The following is a 17,594-nucleotide window of genomic DNA, read 5'->3' on the forward strand; positions in this document are numbered from 1 at the left end:
TTGAGATAATTTGTCACCCCTTCATATAAAGCACGAAGTCCAACCCAGGTGTCCGTGGCAGTGACTTATCTCACCAAGGAGATGGGTGCCAGACTCTATTTTCCAGGTGTGACCTAGGCCAGTCTGTCATTGGTCTCCTAACTCTTTGGGACCTCATTACCCCATCATCTACTTCTTCAGCTTCAGACACTCCCTGTCTACGTGGGGAGGCCCCTGCCTGCCCATTACTCATGCTCCCTGTCTACGTGGGGAGGTCCCTGCCTGCCCATTACTCATGTTCCCTGTCTACGTGGGGAGGTCCCTGCCTGCCCATTACTCATGTTCCCTGTCTACGTGGGGAGGCCCCTGCCTGCCCATTACTCATGCTCCCTGTCTACGTGGGGAGGTCCCTGCCTGCCCATTACTCATGCTCCCTGTCTACGTGGGGAGGCCCCTGCCTGCCCATTACTCATGCTCCCTGTCTACGTGGGGAGGTCCCTGCCTGCCCATTACTCATGCTCCCTGTCTACGTGGGGAGGCCCCTGCCTGCCCATTACTCATGCTCCCTGTCTACGTGGGGAGGCCCCTGCCTGCCCATTACTCATGTTCCCTGTCTACGTGGGGAGGCCCCTGCCTGCCCATTACTCATGCTCCCTGTCTACGTGGGGAGGCCCCTGCCTGCCCATTACTCATGCTCCCTGTCTACGTGGGGAGGTCCCTGCCTGCCCATTACTCATGCTCCCTGTCTACGTGGGGAGGTCCCTGCCTGCCCATTACTCATGCTCCCTGTCTACGTGGGGAGGCCCCTGCCTGCCCATTACTCATGCTCCCTGTCTAAGTGGGGAGGCCCCTGCCTGCCCATTACTCATGCTCCCTGTCTACGTGGGGAGGCCCCTGCCTGCCCATTACTCATGCTCCCTGTCTACGTGGGGAGGCCCCTGCCTGCCCATTACTCATGCTCCCTGTCTACGTGGGGAGGTCCCTGCCTGCCCATTACTCATGCTCCCTGTCTACGTGGGGAGGCCCCTGCCTGCCCATTACTCATGCTCCCTGTCTACGTGGGGAGGCCCCTGCCTGCCCATTACTCATGCTCCCTGTCTACGTGGGGAGGCCCCTGCCTGCCCATTACTCATGCTCCCTGTCTACGTGGGGAGGCCCCTGCCTGCCCATTACTCATGCTCCCTGTCTACGTGGGGAGGCCCCTGCCTGCCCATTACTCATGCTCCCTGACAACTCGGGTCCCCTCGTCACTTGAGCTTACCCTCGTGCCCAGTTACTTTCGAGTTCAGCCTCCCGTCATTTTCTAACCACAAACCTGCCTGTCCATTGCTAGTTCCCCCCATTTCACCTGACTCAGTGTGAGAATCTCTTCATCAATTATTGGGGAGTTTGTGAAGGGCAGCATAAACCACGCCCCCATTTCCTCATCCACTGATTCCGTATTACATTCAGTGGTGAGGTCAGCCTAGTCCTTCCTGCTGCTTGTCCTTCAGTTCATCCACTTTGCCGCAGAGTCCTCTTACTAGGTGTAGGGTCCAGGTCAGGCTCTGGCTCAACACGTACCTCTTATCCCAGAGGCAGAAGCTGGTTCCATTCCCATCCTGTTTTCACCCGGAAAACTGGTACGTATGACATCTGACTCTCCACTACATAGGGTGGAGCTGCCCAGCGGTCAGCCAACTTATGCTTCCGAGATAACCCCAAATTTCACATGAGGACTCAGTCTCCCGGCAGGAGTTGGGAGAACCTCATCTTTTGATCATACCTCCTCTAATTTCCTGGATTCTGCTTGGCAGCCACAACCCAACTAATTCATAAGCCTTTTTCAGCTCCCTTCTCATATTCAACACATACTTTAGAGAAGTCTTTGGTGATAAGCCACTCTTGTCAGTCTCAAAATAAAGGTCAATGGGTAAGCTTGCCTCATGCCCAAACATCAGATGATATGGCGAGTACCCGGTAGCTTCATTTCATGTACTGTTGTAGCAGTGGACCCAATGTCCAATATGTTGACTCCACTTGTTCTTCTTGCTGATTTACAAGGTTCTGAGCATGTCTAGCAAGGTCTGATTGAACTTCTCGGATCACCTTGCGGATGATAAAGCATAGTCCTCGACTTCTCGACTCAGAGCATGCTCAATAACTCATGTATGAGCCTACTCTCGAAATCCTGTCCCTGATCACTATGTATCCACCCCTGGGGCAGCCATAATAAATGAAATACTTCTCCCATAGCACTTTGGCTACAGTGGATGGCCTCTGATCCTTGGTAGGGAAGGCTAGTGTGCATCTGGTGTAATGATCCATAATGACCAAGACATTCACCATGTTGCTGGCATCAGGCTCTATTGATAGGAAATCCATACACACCAGGTCAAGGGGCCCTGTACTCTGCAAGTGGGTTAATGAAGCGGCTCTCATAGGCAGTGTCCTCCTCCGCATACATCGAATACATGACTTGCAATGCTCCTCGACCTCCGGCTTCATTTGGGGCCAGTAGAACTGATCACTGAACAATCCATAGGTCTTGTCAACCCCCAAATGACCGGAATCATCATGCAGTGACTTCAAGATAATCCTCCAATACTTCTCAAGCAGAACCGGCTGGGAATGTTGAGGCCTGTTTGGAGGTGACATGACCCGGTATAAAATCTGGTTGCTCAACTCCAGTCTGGGCCATTCTCTCAGTAGTAGAGACACTGCAGAGTGTTTCATCCTGTCTGCTTGAGCCATGTCCCCTTTCACACCACTGACCAAACAGAATCAATGCATGGGTCATCTCACTGAGCGGTTGCCACTTCCTCAGGACCCAATTCTGGCAACTGCTTCATCTTCAGAGCAGTCAAGTTGCAGTACGCTTGTGGAATGGCACCATTAGAAGCTCCCAAATGATCTACCACTCAGTTCTGCCCTCGCCTTTCTCTGCCTTCCCCATGATGGAAAACTGGCACATGGTTTGACTCCAGGGGCAGGAGTGCTCTCCCACTCTCTCTCCCTGTCCAGCCCTTCATATGCACGTTGGGACAATGCATCGGCATTAATGTTCCAACTCCCCAGCCAGTACTTCAGGCTGAAATCATAGGTAGACAATGCCACCAACCACCGATAGCCTGTGGTATTCAATTTTGCTGAGGTCAGGATATAAGTTAATGGGTTGATGTCCGTCCTCACCTCAAACTTGGCCCCATGTAGATAGTCACTTAATTTATCCACCACAGCCCATTGCAATGCCAGGAGCTCCAATTTGTTTGTGGGGTAGTTTTGCGCAAGAGGGTGATGGACTCCGGCTGACAAACACGACAGGTCTCAACCCTGTGCCCTGATCCTGATACACAACACCCCCTAAGCCCTCTCTGCTGGCATCCATATGCAGTACAGATGGCAATCAGGGATCTGCAAAAGCCAGCACAGGTGCTTTCGTCAGCAGCCCCTCCAGCAACTGAAAGGCATCTTCACATTTCACATCCATCTCGCTCCAAAAAGCTCTGAAGGAATAAGTTTATCTTTACCATCCTCTACTTTCACCCTCCTCCCTTTTTTCCTCAAGGGAGTGTAACCACACAGAAGCTGATTTAAAGGGTTACTTACTTTAGCGTAGTCCTTCATGAAACTCTGATTTTACCCACAGAATCCAAGGAACAAGCGCAGGGCACTCACAGTCTGGGGCCTTGGTATGTGGTCACCGCCTGCATCTTAGATCAATCCGTAGCAACGCCATACTGTGAAACTATGTGCCCAACACAATTGAGAGATGTCTTGTAGAGCTGGCGCTTGTACAGGGTAAGTTTTAACCCTTCAGCTTTCAGGCGGTCCAGCACCTTCAGTAGTTTAGCTTCATGTTCCTCCAAGGTGGACCCAAACAGTATGAGATCATCCAGATACACCAATACCTCAAGCAAGTTCATATCCCCTACTGTCTTCTCCAGGACACACTGGAAGGTTTCAGGGGCTCCCGATATGCCCTGGGGCATCCTTTTGAACTGGAAGAATCCCAGTGGACACATGAATGCCATCTTCTCTTTGTCAGCCTCACTCATGCGAATCTGGTAATACCCACTCCTCAAGTCCAGCACACTGAACCACTTTGCACCACTCAGGCGAGCCAGTGTGTCCTTGATTCTCGGGACTGTACGCCTGTTCACAGTCCAATAGTCCACACACATCCATACCTTCTCATTCTTCTTCCTGGTCACTACTATTGGAGACATATAGGGGCTTCTGGACTCAGTGATGATCCCAGCCTCCTTCAGCTTCCGCAGATGCTGCCTTCATCCCCTTCGTCCAACCTCCAGGTACCAGGGAGTTCCCAAAGTTAAATGACTCAGTAGTTAACTTTCCCTTTTTCACAGAGTTTCTCCCCGGCTTGTCTCACAGGGACACTAGATATTTCCGTCACCAGAAAGAGGTGTGCCACTGGCAGCCCCCCACCCCGCCTGAGGGTGACCTCCCGCTCCAAAGTGTTCCTGACAATCACTGTCATCCTGTTCACCTGTGCAATCGAAGGCTTCTGCAGTTTAAGCCTCACCAGTACCCCAGCAGCTAAATGTGATTCCTCTTCACGGTCATCCAGAGCATCCACCAAGAGGGCTTCAGCATCAGACACTCCAGGAAATTTGGAGTTTCCTGTCACTCATTTCCCCATACCATAACATGACTGGTTTCAACTGGGTGGGTGAACCACACAGTCCCTTGCTTATGCTCATCAACCAGTCCAGTGCAGCCACATACTTCCTCAAAAGCAGCTCGGAACACAGGATGAATGACAATGTTCTCAGAAAGCTCTCTCCAGTTTTCTCCTTGCAGGCTCCCACTAGCCTCCTCATAATAGGAGCACTTGGCTCCACAAGAATTGAAGCTTTGCCCTTCTCGAATGTGTGTGGACAAACCAACAATAATGTATCACGAACACCAAGGCATTCGACAAGTATGTGAAGAGTAAGAGGATAAGACGTGAGTGAATAGGACCAATCAAGTGTGACAGTGGGAAATTGTGTATGGACCCGGAGGAGATAGCTGAGGTACTTAATGAATACTTTGCTTTAGTATTCACTATGGAAAAGGATCTTGGCAATTGTAGGGATGACTTACAGCGGTCTAAAAAGCTTGAGCATATAGACATTAAGAAAGTGGTGTGCTGGAGCTTTTGGAAAGCATCAAGCTGGATAGGTCTCTGGGACTGGATAAAATGTACCCCGGGTTACTGTGGGAGGTGAGGGAGGAGATTGCTGAGCCTCTGGCAATGACCTTTGTATCTTCAATGGGGACAGGGGAGGTTCCGGAGGATTGGAAGGTTGCGGATGTTGTTCCCTTGTTCAAGGAAGGGAGTAGAAATTGCCCAGGAAATTATAGACCAGTGAGTCCCACTTCAATGGTTGGTAAGCTGATGGAAAAGATTCTGAGAGGCAGGATTTATGAACATTTGGAGAGGTGCATATATGATTAGGAATAGTCAGCATGGCTTTGTCAAGTAAGAAGGCATGAGATCCAAGGGGACCTGGCTTTGTGGATCCAGAACTGGCTTGCTCACAGAATGTAACAAATGGTTGTTGATGGGTTATATTCTGCTTGAAGGTTGGTGACCTGTGATGTGCCTCAGGGATCTATTCTGGGACTCCTACTCTTCGTGATTTTTATAAATGATCTGAATGAGGAAGTGGAGGGATGGGTTCGTAATTTTGCTGATGACACAAAGGTTGGGGGTGTTGTGGACAGTGTGGAGGGCTGTCAGAGGTTACAGTGGGACATCGATAGGATGCAAAACTGGGCTGAGAAGTGGCAGATGGAGTTCAACCCAGATAAGTCTGAGGTGGTTCATTTTGGTAGATCAAATATGATGGCAGAATATAGTATTAATGGTAAGACTTTTGGCAGTGTGGAGGATCAGAGGGATCTTGGGTTCTGAGTCCACAGGACACGTAAAGCAGCTGCGCAGGTTGACTCTGTGGTTAAGAAGCCGTATGGTGTATTGGCCTTCATCAATCGTGGAATTGAATTTAGGAGCCGAAAGGTAATGTTGCTGCTATATACAACGCTGGTCAGACCCCACTTGGAGCACCGTGCTCAGTTCTGGTCGCCTCACTACAGGAAGGATGTGGAAGCCATAGAAAGGGTGCAGAGGAAATTACAAGGATGTTACCTGGATGGAGAGCAGGCCTTTTCTCCAACAGAGGATGAGAGGTGACCTGATAGAGGTGTATAAGATGATGTGAGGCATTGATAGTCAGAGGCTTGTTCCCAGGGCTGAAATAGTTGCCACAAGAGGACACAGGTTTAAGGTGCTGGGGAGTAGGTACAGAGGAGATGTCAGTTTTTTACTCAGAGAGTGGAGAGTGTGTGGAATGGCTGCCGGCAACAGTGGTGGAGGTGGATATTATAGGGTCTTTTAAGAGACTTTTGGATAGGTACATGAAGCTTAGAAAAATAGAGGGCTATGGAGAAGTCTGGTAATTTCTAAGGTAGGGACATGTTCGGCACAACTTTGTGGGCCGAAGTGCCTGTATTGTGCTGTAGGTTTTCTATGTTTCTGTGTAACATCCTGAGCATACAATAACTAGGACTCGCTGCCTGTGCACTGGGGTATTTATTCGCCAGGGAGGTAAGGGCCACTACCAACTCAGAATGCTCACCCCCCCCCACTGGAGAACTCATTAGACCTTCCCCATCAGACCACTTTTTCTTTCAGTTAGTCCTGATGAAGGGTCTCGGCCCGAAACATCGACCGTACTGTTTCCTATAGATGCTGCCCGGCCTGCTGCATTCCACTGGCATTTTGTGTGTGTTGCTTGAATTTCCAGAATCTGCAGATTTCCTCGTGCTTGAGCAATTGCAAAGGAGATGTGAGGGGATAATTGTTTTTACACAGAGAGTGGTGGTTACCACAAATATGCTGCCCACGGCGGTGATAGAGGCAGATATAGATACAGTCAGGACTTTTAAAAGATACTTAGATAGGTACATGAATGTGAAGGAAATGGAAGGATACGAGCATTGTGTAAACAGAAGAAATGAGTTTTGTTGGCCATTTGATTACTAAATTAATTGGTTCAGCACAACGTTGTGGACCAATGAGTCTGTTCCTCTGCTGACCTCTTCTGTGTTCTATTTCATCTCTCTTCAGCAAAGTAGGGGTCTGTCCACCAACCTACATCAGCACCACCCTTGCCTCTGTGTTTGATGATGAGATCTGGATTGGCACAGAGTTAACAGAAAATACGGTATTCAGAGGAGACAATGTTGTAGTGGGTAAGGGGAGTGCAGAAGTCAAGATGGATTGATGTTGCATAGGAAATTGGAAATTAGAAGTTTGAGAAAGATCGAAGGCCACAAAGTAAGGAGTATTGGAGATAGGAGAAAAGGCCATTGTGGTGGGGATTAAGGAATCCTTACTTAAGAAATAGGTACACAGGCTGAGGTGATGGAACAAGAGCTCAACATCATGATGGTCCCAAAACACCTTGAAGTATTTTCACAGGGGTACAAAGGTGAAGCTTCTGCTGACAACTGACCACTCAGTGCCAGAGAGCAGGATATCAGAGAGTGTGGAGTGGACAGCTGGGGTTAGAGCTAGGGCCAGGAGCAGGATCAGAAGAGGGTATTAGGGCAGGGCCAGGGTGGGAAATGAGATGGTGGAGGATGGGTCTCTGGGGACAGATGGCAGGAAAAGGGGCTGGGAGGGGTGTTGGGTTCGATGTAGAATGCAGGATCAGAAATGTGTGGCATGATGGGAAGCAGGGGAAAAATAGCAAGTCCCACACATTAGGAGCCATGTCAAGGAGATTTAGAGGCACCTAGCCCTTCAATGTGAAACAGTGATCCATGGGTATCTCCTCCAAGCCCATCTATTACATTTGGTGCTCAATGTTGCTTCCCCTATATTGGCGAGACCTAGTGCGGACTAGGAGACTACTGTACTGATCTTGTTCTCTGTTCTCTGTTCACTATGGCAACATGGACCTCCCAGTTGCAAGCCAATTTTAATTCTCCTGCCCATTCCCACATGGAACAGTTTATCCTCCACTTTCTCCACTGCGATGGTGAGGCCAATGGCAAACTTATATAATATAAGTTAGGGAGGCTACTGGTGTTCTATTGTTCAAGAAGTCTAGCAATTACAGGGGAGCCTGACTTCAGATGAAGGGAAGTTACTGGATAGAGTTCTAAGGGAGAAGATTTACATTCACATGGATAGTCAATGCCTGATCAGGAATAGTCAGCATAACTTTGTGCATGGGCGATCATATCCAACAAATCTTTTGCAGATTTTCAATGAGGCAACTAAGGGGACAGATAAATGGAGGGGCAGTTGATGTTCTCTATATGGACTTCAGCAAGGTCTTTGACATGGTCCTACGTGGCAAGATTATCTGGAAGATTGGGTCACATGGGATTCAGGGGAGAAAGCTAGTGAGATGGTTTCAAGATTATCTCAATGATGGGAAGCAGAGGGAGATGGTCGAACGTCAATTGTCTGACAAGTGGAGTGCCCCAGGAATCTCTGTTATTCATTATTTCAAGTTCAATTTCAGTTTATTGTTATTCAACCATACACATGTGTAACACCAAACAAAACAACATTCCTCTAGACCAAGGTGAACAACACAGTACATATGTGTAACTCACACACTTACTGTAACAATTAAAGTAATATTATCACAAATAAATTAACAAATAATAAAGCACATTCTGACACAAGTTCAAAAGTAAACAGTATAATGCTACTGCTGCTTCATACGTGATGAGACCTGTGTGGTGGCAGTGAGTTCAGCAGTCTCATGGTCTGGAGGAAGAAACTATATCCCATCTTAACAGTTCCTGTCCTAATGCAATGGTACCTCCTGCCTGATGGAAGACGGCTAAGGAGTTTGTTGGGAGGGATAACTGACATTGCTAAGGGCCCAGCATATTCAGCGCTCCTGATCAATATCTCTGAAGGGTGGAAATGTAACTGATTTGGATGTGAATGTTGAAGGCCTGATTAGCAAGTTTGCTGATGGGTCTAAGTTAGGAGTCTTGCAGATAGTGAAGCAGGCTACAATGAATTATGAAGAGATCTTGACTGGCTATGAAGATGCGCTAAGGATTGACAAATGGATTTCAACTTAGATAAGACTGAGGAGATGCATTGTGGATATTTAAACCAAGTTAAGACCTAAAGAGGCAGGGTACTGATGAGCGTTGAAGAAAAGACGGACTTGGGAATTTGAAGTACACAGTTCGCTGAAAGTAGAGGTGCAAGTAGGTGGTGAAGAAGGCATTCAGCATGCTGATCTTTATTTGCCAGGGCATCAAGTTTAGCATTAGGGCAATGATGCCCTCACCCGCATCTCCTCCATTTCCCGCACTTCGGCCCTCACTCCATCCTCCCGTCACCACAACAGGGACCAAGTTCCCCTTGTTGTCACCTACCACCCCACCAGCCTCCGGATCCAGCATATTATCCTCCGCAACTTCTGCCACCTTCAACAGGACCCCACCACTAAGGACATCTTTCCCTCTCTACCCCTCTCTGCTTTTCACAGGGATCATTCCCTCCGTGACTGCCTGGTCCACACGTCCCTCCCCACAGATCTCCTACCTGGTACTTATCCTTGCAAGCGTAAGTGCTACACCTGTCCCTACACCTCCTCTCTTACCACCATTCAGGGCCCCAAACAGTCCTTCCAGGTGAGGCAACACTTCACTTGTGAGTCTGTTGGGGTAATCTATTGCATCCGGTGCTCCCGGTGCGGCCTCCTCTACATCGGCGAGACCCGACGCAGATTGGGGGACCATTTTGTCGAGCACCTCCACTCCATCCGCCACAACAGACAGGATCTCCCAGTTGCCACCCACTTCAACTCCGCTTCACATTTCCATTCAGATATGTCCATACATGGCCTCCTCTACTGCCATGATGAGGCCAAACTCAGGTTGAAGGAGCAACACCTCATATACCGTCTGGGTAGTCTCCAGCCCCTTGGTATGAACATCAAATTCTCCCACTTCCAGTAATTCCCTCCCTCTCCCTTCCCCCATCCCACTTTCACTCTGTCTCCTCTTCTAGCTGCCTATCACCTCTCTCATGATTCTGCCTTCTTCTAGTACCCAGAGTGCTTTCCCCTTACATTCCTTCTTCACTTCTCCTGCCTATCCCCTCCCTCACCCCTTGATCTTTCCTCTGATTGGTTTTGCACCTGGCACCTTCCACCCTCCCCCCCCCCCAACTTCTTTATAGGGCCCCTGCCCCCTCCTTCTTCAGTCCTGACGAAGGGTCTCAGCCCGAAATGTTGATTGTTCGTTTCAATGGATGCTGCCTGACTTGCTGAGTTCATCCAGCTTGTTTGTACGTGTTGATTTGACCACAGCATCTGCAGTGTATTTTGTGTTTAGCATTAGGGACATTGTTCTCAGTTATGTAAGCTATTGGTGAGGCCACACAGTATTGTGTACAGTTTTGGTAATAAGAAAGACAATTGAACAATATTCAATAGCAATTGTTCAATGACTACAGCTCAGCATTCAATACTACCATCTACTCAAGATGTATCATCATACAACAAAACCTGGGTCTCTGCTCCACCCTTTGCAATTGCACCTTTGGCTTTCTCACTGGGAGATCACAATCAGTACAGATTGGAAACTTCATCTCCTCCTTAATGACCATCATATCTGGGCTGAGTGTTTAGCCACTTTTTCTACTCGTTATCCATATGATTGTATGGTTAAATATAGCTCTGACATCAACAAATTCACCGACAGAATCATGGATGATAACACTCAGCATACAGGTGTGAGAATGGTCCATAAGACATGGGAACAGAATTAAGCCATTCAGTCCATTGAGTCTGCTCAGCTTTTCCATCATGGCTGATCCCAGATCCCAGATCCCACTCAACCCCATACACCTGCCTTTTTGCTGTATCCTTTGATGCCCTGACCAATCAGGAAATTATCAACTTCTGCTTCAAATATACTCACAGTCTTAGCCTCCACTGCAGTCTGTCTGTGGCAGAGCATTCCACAGATTCACTATGCTTAGGCTAAAAAAAAAATCCTTCTTACCTCTGTTCTATTCAATTACCACAAATCCCCCTTAGCTCTGTTCAATTTTGAGGATTTGCCCTCTAGTTCTGGATGCCCCCACCATAGGAAACATCCTCTCCACAACCACCTTATCTGGTCCTTTTAAAATTTGGTAGGTTTCAATAAGATCCCCACACATTCTTCTAAATTCCAGTGAGTACAGGCTCAAAGCTGGCAAACACTCCTCAAATGTTCACCTCATCATTCCTGGAATCATCCTTGTGAACCTCCTCTGGACTCTCTCCAATGACAACACATCCTTTCTGAGAAATGGGGACCAAACTTTTGACAATACTCCAAGTGCAGCCTATGTGTCTTATAAAGCCTTAGCATTATCTCCTTGCTTTTATAATCTATTTCCCTTGAAATAAATGCCAACATTGCAATTTCCTTCTTTACCATAGACTCAACCTGTAAACTAACCTTCTGGGAGTCTTGCATGAGAAACCCCAAGTCTCTGTGTACCTCTGATGTTTGAACTTCCTCCCTATTTAGATAATTGTCTGCATTATTGTTCCTTTTACCAAATACATTATCATACATTTCCCAACACTTCCATCTTCCACTCTTTTGCCCATTCTTCCAATTTACTTAAGTCCTGTTGGAATTGCATTGCTTCCTCAGCACAACCTACCCCTCCACCTATCTTTGTATTATCCGCAAACTTTGCCACAAAGCCATCAATTCCATTAATGAAATCATTAACAAACAATGTGAAAAGTAGTGGTCCTATTACTGACCACTGAGGAACAAAACTAGTCATGAGCAGCCAACCAGAAAAGGCCCCCTTTATTCCCACTCACTGTCTCCTACCTGTCAGCCATTCTGCTATCCATGCCAGTATCTTTCCTGTAACACCATAGGATTTTATCTTGTTAAGCAGCCTGATGTGTGGCACCTTATCAAATGTCTTCTGAAAATCCAATTAAATGACATCCACTGCCTCTTTTGTCCACCTTGCTAGTTACTCCTTGAAGAACTCCAGCACATTTGTTCGGCAAGAATTCCCTTCACAGAAACCATGCTGACTTTGACTTATTTTATCATTAGTCTCCAAGTACCCGAAACCTTATCCTTAATAATGGACTCCAGCAGTTTCCCAACCACTGAGGTGAGGCCAACTGGCCGATAATGTCCTTTCTTTTGACTTCCTCACTTCTTAAAGAGTGGAGTGACATTTGCAAACTTCCAGTCCTCTGGGACCATGCAAGGATCAAGTGATTCTTGAAAGATCATGACCAATGCATCTGTTATCTCTTCAGCAACCTCTCTCAGGACTCTGGGATGTAGTCCATCTGGTCCAGGTGACTTATCCACCTTAAGATCTTTGAGTTTGCCTAGCACTTTTTCCTTTGTAATAGCAATGGTACTCACTCCTACTCTCTGACACTCACAGACCTCTGGCACACTGCTAGTGTTTTTCACAGTGAAGACAAAAGCGAAGTACCCATTTGTGCCACAAGTTCACTGATCTTGTTTTGAATGCTACAGACATTCAGATAAAGTGCCCTTACACTCATTGTGCCTTTAAAATCTAGTAATCTTTCTCTGTTATGCACTTGACTTTTCTGCACTCCACCCTTACTTTTCTCTTTTCTAACTTTTGCTTTTACTTTATCTTTATCCACACTTTCCTCTTTTACTTTATCTACATGTAAAGGGGGGTTTCTTCTTTTTCTTTGTTACTGTGTATGTAATCGAAATGGCTTCTTTGTTATGTTAAAAGTAGGAATGCTTCTTTGTTGCGAGAGAGTGCTGGAAGCTTGTTTGGGTTAAAATTTACTGATAACGAGAATTGTATTACTTTGTAAACCAATTGGGATTAATGTTGTTCTTTCTTCTGAGTCTGTAAGCTATTGTTGGCGAGCTTTTGGGGAGATCAGCGCGAGGGGGTGAGAGAGAGAGGATGTGATGCTGTAAACTGGGAGAGGAACGGACCCCAAGCTGGGGTCCAAGGTCAGGAGGTACCCCGGGGAGAGGAGACGAAGATAGATGTGCTTGGTTAACCACTTCGGGTGGTCCTGAGCTGCAAGTCGAGGAGTTCGGAGGGGATCGAATGGTGGCCAGAAGACTTCAGTAATTGAGCTCCAACGGTTGTGCACGAAGTGGTTTGGACTTTGATAAGTTTGGCGCCTTTTCTTTATTTTTTTTTCCTTCATATATACTGTATCATTATTAATCACTTAGTTATAGTAACCTTTATAAATTGTATTCATTTAATCGCATATGGTGTACTGTCTGTTTTTGGGCGAGGCGGGGACATCACACAGCATCCACACCAGCTGATTAGATAGATAGATAGATAGATAGATAGATACTTTATTCATCCCCATGGGGAAATTCAACTTTTTTTCCAATGTCCCATACACTTGTTGTAGCAAATCTAATTACATACAATACTTAACTCAGTAAAAAAAATATGATATGCATCTAAATCACTATCTCAAAAAGCATTAATAATAGCTTTTAAAAAGTTCTTAAGTCCTGGCGGTTGAATTGTAAAGCCTAATGGCATTGGGGAGTATGGCATTGGGGCCAAAGGCTGCTCCCCCTAGATGAGAACGAGCTGAGCGAGCCTGAGGTGACCCAGGGGGTTACATACACTTCTCCAATCTGTTGAATCCACCCCCTGCTATTTATTTTAAATCCCTATCCACAACCCTAGTTATGCGATTCACCAGGATCCAAGCCCTATCACGGTTCAGGTGGAGCCCGTCCCGATGGACCAGCTCCCCCCTTCCCCAATACTGGTGCCAGCTTCCCATGAATTCAAACCCACTTCTCCCACACCAATCCTTGAGCCAAGTATTTAACTCTCTAATATTCTTAACCTTGTGTGAATTTGCATGTGGCTCATTTGTAATCCAGAGATGTCCACCTTTTTGGTTCGGCTTTTTAATTTAGTCCCTAGCACTCAAATTCCCTCAGCTGAACCTCTTTCCTCATTCTACTTTCTTCGTTGGTGCCTACATGGACCATCACAACTGGATTCTCCCTTCCCACTGCAAATTCCTCTGCAGGTCAGATAAGACTTCCTGAGCCCAGGCAACACAGCCTTTGGGACACACTATCCCTGCAACAGAGAACCCTGACCTAAACTATCTCCAATTACCACAACATTTCTCTTCTCTCCCCACTCTTGAATGGCTCCCTGAACCACGGTGCCACAGTTAGGTTGCTCATCCTTCCTACAGCCCCCACTTTCATCCACACGGGGAGCAAGAATCTCAGACCTGTTGGACAAGCTCAAGGGCTGAGGCTCCTCCAGCACTGTCCCTCGAATTCCAGTACCCGCCTCACTCACAGTCACACCCTCCTGTCCCTGACCATAGACTGAATTTGAGGCAGCTAATCTAATGAGTGTGCCTACCTCCAGAAAAAGAGTGTCCAGATAATTCTCCCCTCCTTCAAACACTGCATCATTTGCTGCAGGTGTGGCCACCTGGAACCACGATGGGGCCCACCATCACGCAGCTACAGCACATCACCTGATCCTACATCTTCCTTACTTTATTTAATTAGTTGTGGTTTGGAAGAAAGTAATGGCTGAAATTTAGAGGTTTGTGGGATTTTTACACAGAGAGTGGTAAGTGCATGGGGATGTACTGCTGGGGTAGTGGTAGAGGAGCATTGGAGTAGGGTAAGAGAGCTGCACAACATCCTCAACTAAAGGGGTTATATTGTGCTACGTTCTATGTTTTAGGTATTGAGGTATAGTGGACTCTGTCTGTATTTTTTACTGACTTAGTAAAGGAAGCAGAATAATCAAAGACCCCACTCACTCCAGACATTCTCTCTTCTCCTTGCATCCCATCATGCAGAAAATACAAAAGCCTGAAAGCACATACTGTTGTGTATTTAATATTTCAGTAATATTGTTAATATAGTGTTCGATAAAGCAGTTTTTGTTGCTAAATGATTCTTTATGGATTATATGTAAAAGAACATGCATGGCATATGTCACGATGCTATATTATACGTTCACGCCTTGCTTAAAATGAAAACAAAGCTAGGATATGTTATTCCTGGGTCTATGTTTTTACTTTCAATTAGTTTAATGTTTTGGAGTTACAAAACATAACAGTGGCAATGAGGATGGGATTGGAAAATTCAACATATCAAGGGTAAAATAGAACTAAATGCCACACTCAAGTTTTATCAAGCCCGTCCAGTTCCTTATACCATCTGTGATAAAATAGCCAGTGATTTGAATATGCATGGAGACTGAAGGAGTTCTTTCTAAGGTTGAGTGTTGCCCACTAGCCAAGAAGAATGGATCTGTCAAGATCTGTGGTGATGTTAAGGTCAACATCAACACAGTACTGAAAGTAGACCAAGACCCTCTGCGCAGGATAGAGGATATTTTTGCAAACCTTTCTGGAGGAAACCACTTCAGCAAAGTGGACAGAGCTAAGGCCTATCTACCAATGGAGATGGAAGAAGAGTCCAAAGATTTTCTCAGCATAAACACACAAAAAGGTCTTTATCACTATAATAGGTTTTTTTTGGAGTAACATCTGCACCTGCACTCTGGCAGAAAGCTACGGACTAGATACTATAAGGCTGCTTTGCTTAAAGAAAAAACTAACAAAAGATACATTATTCCCGGCACCCTGTTTTTGCTTTCAATCAATTCAATATTTTGGAGTTACAAAACATAACATGCACCACCAGGTTCAAGAACAGCTTCTGTCCTGCTGTTATAAGACTATTGAATGGTTCCCTAGTCTGATAAGATTGACTCCTGACAACACAATTTACCTCGTTGTGACCTCGCACACAATTGTTTACCTGAGCTGCACTTCCTCTGCGACTGTAACTCTTTATTTTGCACTGTTATTGTTTTACCTTTATTACCCCAATGCACTGTTGTGGTGAGTTAATCTTCTTGATGGTATGCAAGACAAGTTTCAGTCCAGATGAATGGTCTCAATTTGAATTGTTGTCCATCTGTTTCTCTCGCCTCCCCCCCCCCCCCCCCCCACCACAGATGCTGCTTGACGTGCTGAATTCCTCCAACAGCTCTTTATTTATACACCTACAGCTGCTTGTGGCTCAATCAGGAGGTGCCTGGGGTGCAATATTTCAGCAATGAGGGGAGATTGGACACAATGGGTTTTATTTCTTTGGAACAGAAGCATTGAAGGGGAAATTATTAAGTTGTACAATATTATGAAGGCATAGTAAGAAAGAAAAGTGAGAACATTTTTGCCATCATAGAAACATTTAAAACTAATAGACATACAGTAGATTTGATGAAGACCTGTTCACATGGCTTCTATTTGGAATGCACAGCCTGAGAAGGCAGCAGAGTGGGATACTCTGACCACTGTACATATATTTTGACAAGTGCTTGAAGCAGCAAGGCACTGAAAACAACTGACAAGGAGCTGGTCAGCTTTAATATATAGAACATAACAGCACAGTGCAGGCCATTCGGTCCAGGATATTGTACTCAACTTTCAACTTACTCTAAAATCAATCTCACTCTTCCCTCCTGCATAGCTCTCGATGTTTCTATCGTCCATGTACCTACCTAAGAGATACATAGATGCCCCAATGTAATTGCCTCTACTGATGGCCATGGCAAGGCATTCCATGCCCCCCCACTAATGTTTCTCAACCCATCATCTTCTCCAGCAACTTTTCTACCGCAGACAACTCACTGAACCATAGTTTCCAGGCTTATCCCTAATGCTCACTTTGAAAAAGAGGGCAACATTGCCTATCTCCAGGTCCTCTGATACCTTACCTGTGGTGAATAAAAATGCAAAAATCTCTACCAGAGCCCCAGTAATCTCCTCCACTGCTTCCTTTAATTTCACCCAGCCCAGGAGGCTTATGCACCCTGATGGGCTTCAATATGCCTAGCACTTCCTCTTGTCTGATTGAAGTGCCCAAACTTCGTGACTCTGGGGCACCACCATAGCGTAGCAGTTAGTGTGATGTTATTACGACTCAGAGCACTGGAGTTTGCATTCAGTTCTGGCACTGTACCTGCTCCATGTGGGCGCTCCGGTTTCCTCCTACAGTCCAAAAGCTGTGTTAATCGGTCATTGTAAATTGACCTGTGATTAAAATAGTGTTAAATAAATCGGTTGCTGCGCAGGGCAGCTCATTGGGCCGGTAAAGTCTGCTCTGCTCCGTATCACTAAATAAATAAAATAATCTCAGCATACCCTCCCCTTAATCTATCACATCCTTCCCCTGTTGAATATCAAGTACTCATTCAGTGTTTTACTCATAGCCTCTGGTTCCATGTGGAGATTACCCACTTAGCGAAAAGGGAGACAAAGACAGTTAAATTCCCACTTCAGTGATGCAGCATGCTTTTAGGTCTCAACTGAAATGTTAATCTGGAATTCTTGATAACTTCAATTCTCTATTTAAATGAACAGCTCACTTATTAAGCCTTTTAGCAAGTATATTTTGCTCTCTAAGTGTGAAATAATTCCTGTGGCAGCAACTTTTATGTTGCTTGTGAACAATTTTCTGAAATATTATCTGTAGATACCAGGGATATTTTGAAGTCAATATGTTATTCAACAATGAAG

General features: G+C 46.1%; 1 protein-coding gene across 3 annotated transcripts in view; it reads right to left on the minus strand.

Annotated features, from left to right (window-relative positions):
* myo16 (myosin XVI) overlaps nt 1-17,594 on the minus strand; it is a 1,004,680-nt gene that overhangs the window by 398,367 nt on the left and 588,719 nt on the right. The gene's annotated exons all lie outside the window — the stretch shown is intronic.

This window comes from Hemitrygon akajei, chromosome 4 (genome assembly GCF_048418815.1).
Source record: "Hemitrygon akajei chromosome 4, sHemAka1.3, whole genome shotgun sequence".
NCBI classification, from domain to species: domain Eukaryota; kingdom Metazoa; phylum Chordata; class Chondrichthyes; order Myliobatiformes; family Dasyatidae; genus Hemitrygon; species Hemitrygon akajei.